This window comes from Acinonyx jubatus, chromosome B1, assembly GCF_027475565.1.
Source record: "Acinonyx jubatus isolate Ajub_Pintada_27869175 chromosome B1, VMU_Ajub_asm_v1.0, whole genome shotgun sequence".
In the NCBI taxonomy this organism is placed as follows: Eukaryota; Metazoa; Chordata; class Mammalia; order Carnivora; family Felidae; genus Acinonyx; species Acinonyx jubatus.
Window position 1 is genome coordinate 181,733,869 of NC_069382.1, and position 3,374 is coordinate 181,737,242.

The window sequence follows — 3,374 nt, forward strand, 5'->3', positions numbered from 1 at the left end:
TTCGGGATGAATATTTTGCAGAAGGAAGAAAACATGAAGAAGAATATGCTCCTTCCTTTAAGGAAACTTCCCAGAAGTCTCCTGGAACACTTCTGCTTCCCTCTTCTCGGCCAGCACTTTATAGGAGATGTAGGGGATCATAGTAACTCCTACCTCCTAGGGCCTCATTGTGAGGACCAAATGAACTAATGTGTGTGAAGTGCCCAGAACAGTACCTGGCACACGGTCAGTGGTGGAGGAGGGTCTGCCCTTAGTGTTTTGTCTGATGCCTCCATGGCCATATCTGGGGTCTAGGCCCATCAGGCTTGATAGGTCTTTCCCAAAGACTTGTTTTAACTACTTTGGTCTTTGCACCCTCCTACACAGTACGGACAGCAACAGTCCTAATGATATAGCATGAACATGATGATGATTGATGATGAGGAGGATGATGATGATGATTATAAAGATAAAAAAAATAATAACCTCTTAGCAAATGCCAGCTTCACGCCAGTGACTGGACTAGATACCTTGTTCCATTGCCTCCTTTATGTCGCAGACCCTACGAAGGACACACTATCATGGTCCCCCTTTTACAAGTAAGGGGTCTTTGGCTCAGCAAGAGATGGATTAACTTGCTCAAGGTCATTCAGCTACAGGTGCAGGGCAGGGACTGGAATCCAAGAAAGTCTGACCCCCTCCCCCCAAAAACATACTTGGGATATCCACTGCCTTCCATGAGCTTTTAGGTCTCTGTGCCTCTAAAATTTCATCTCCTTTTGGAATGGTTAGCCTGGTCACATATTTAGTCAGTCCTATTGACGCTGCTGTCTGTAGTGACCTTGATTATCAGTGACTTTCCTTACTGAAAGAGAAATGCCCATGCCTTGATGCTACCTGCATCAGTGATGTCTTCTCCAAAGGAATCCTTTAAGCGCCAGGTCTTGTGTCTGTACTTGCAGAGGAACAAACTGAAGCAACCCATGTTACTGTCGTTCAATGCTCTTCTGATGAACCGTGATTGTGGTGGACAAATGGGCTGTCAAGAGAAGCCATAAAATTATGCCCAGTGTTGGCTGTTGGCTTGTTGGTGATGTGGAGACAATGAAGACTTTGCCATCCTCCCTGAAAGCCATACTAAATTGAGATCATCCATAGGAGCCCTTTGCTAGCATGATCGACCCAGTTGCACCATTACCAGCCAGGGAAACAGACCTGGACAGAGCCCTCGCCTTAATTAGTGTTTATAGTTTAGTCTGCCCTCTGAATAAGCCTGCGATTTGAATCAGCAGAACTGCACATCCACCCATGTTCCAGAATGAATCTCCACCTAACTTGTTGCCGTGGGGCCGAGTTCTGAACTGACAGTTCTTGTTGAGGAACATTTCTCACTAATCAGTACTGCCTGGAGGTGGTGGTAAGAAACTGATAATGACAAGCTCAGGAGCAAATTAACAGTGCTCAGGAAAATATGAGCTAGGCATAGAGAGAAGGCAAAAAAAAAAAAAAAAAACAGCTCCCACTCACAAGCTTCAGCTGGGGACACCTTCATCCTGTAGGCGGAAATTGGGGCCCAAGTGGCCCTTTAATGATGACTCCGTGATTCTCATGCAGAGAGAACCTCTGGGGGGAGCCGTGATGATCACGATTGGCTGGCATCTTGGCAGATGGTGGTAAGAGCTCTACTTCCTTGGATAATTAAAATAGTGATGGATTTGCATGTCTGATTTCAAGATCTCTAGTCTGCAGATGACTGCCTTTCGGGGGCAGACAGGGACGGAACACCTCCTTGCCTTGGAGTATCTGCACCTGACTCTAGTATGGAAGAGATGGAAGCCAGGGAATACTCCCACAAATGCTCCATCTTGAGTTGAGTCTTCATCTGGAGCACTCTGACCCTCTTCTGGAACACTTCATCCCAGCAGGGAGATGATATTTTTCACAAAGGCAAGGTCTGCTGACAAACTTAGGAATGGAGATTGGTTTTCTTTCTTTGAATAGGATGAACGCAGTTCTTTGGATTATTGTGATTATTAATAAGATTGGTGCCTTTAGAATTTATTGAGTGCTTTTTTTTTTTTTTTTTTTTTTAAAACATGCATTGTCTTATAGAGCCCTTATGACTCTCCTGTGAGAGAGGTGGGGCAGGCCTGGGTTTAAATCCCACCATTTCCAGGGTGCCTGGGTAGCTCAGTCAGTTAAGCGTCCAACTCTTGATTTCAGCTCATGTCGTGTTCTCACGTTTCATGGGTTTGAGCCCTGCATTGGGCTCTGCACTGAGATCGCAGAGCCTGCTTGGGATTCTCTCTCCCTCTCTCTCTGCCCCTGCCCTGCTGTCTCTCTCTCTCTTTCTCAAAATAAATAAACATTAAAAAAAAATAAATCCCACCGTTGCCACCGGCAAGTTGCGAGACTTTGTTCTTAAGTTTATTTATTTATTTTGAGAGAAACAGAGACAGCACAAGTTGGGCAGGGGCAGAGAGACAGGGAGAGAGAGAATTCCAAGCAGGCTCCGTCCTCTCAGCACAGAGCCCGACACAGGACTTGAACCCACAAAATGTGAGATCCTGACATGAGCTGACATCAAGAGTTGGACGCTTAACAGACTGAGCCACCCAGATGCCCCACAAGTTGTGTGACTTAAAAAAAGAAAAATCTCCTAGGTCCTCAGTTTCTTCATCTGTAAAAGGGGAGAATGTCTACTTTTTGGGGTTGTGATAAGGATTAATGACTTATATATGGGAAATACTGAATCACCTTTGGGCACTGAGTAGAGTCCACTATGGTGATGGTCGTTCACCCAGCATTTATGTAAGAGGAAACCGAGATACAGAGGGGGTGAGTGGTAAGTGATGGCCATGGAAGCCACATAATTTCACTCTAAATCCCAGGTGCCATGTTGTGTCTATCAATAGTGCCTTTGTCTCTGTGCCTCCCAAATTCCCTTTTGTTAAAGGATAGTCCTGGAATCAGTTGGAGTTCTGCAAACGACTTGAGCCTCATCTGGGAAGTGGAGGCACTGCCTCACGGTGTTTGAGGGCAGATCTGAGAAGTCAGGGGCAGATAGATATACAGCGGTCACTGTGGCTCAACAGTAGTAAGGATTTTAGGGGTTTTTTTTTATTATTTTTTTTAATGTTTATTTTTGAGAGAGAGAGACAGAGTGTGAGCAGGGGAGGGGCAGAGAGAGAGGGAGACACAGAATCCGAAGGAGGCTTCAGTCTCCGAGCCATTAGCACAGACCCCCACGCGGGGCTCGAACTCATGAACCACGGGATCATGACCTGAGCAAAGTGGGAAGCTTAACCGATGGAGCCACCCAAGTGCCCCAGGGTTGGTTGTTTTTTTTTGTTGTTGTTTTGTTTTGTTTTGTTTTGTTTTTTTTATGATTTCTT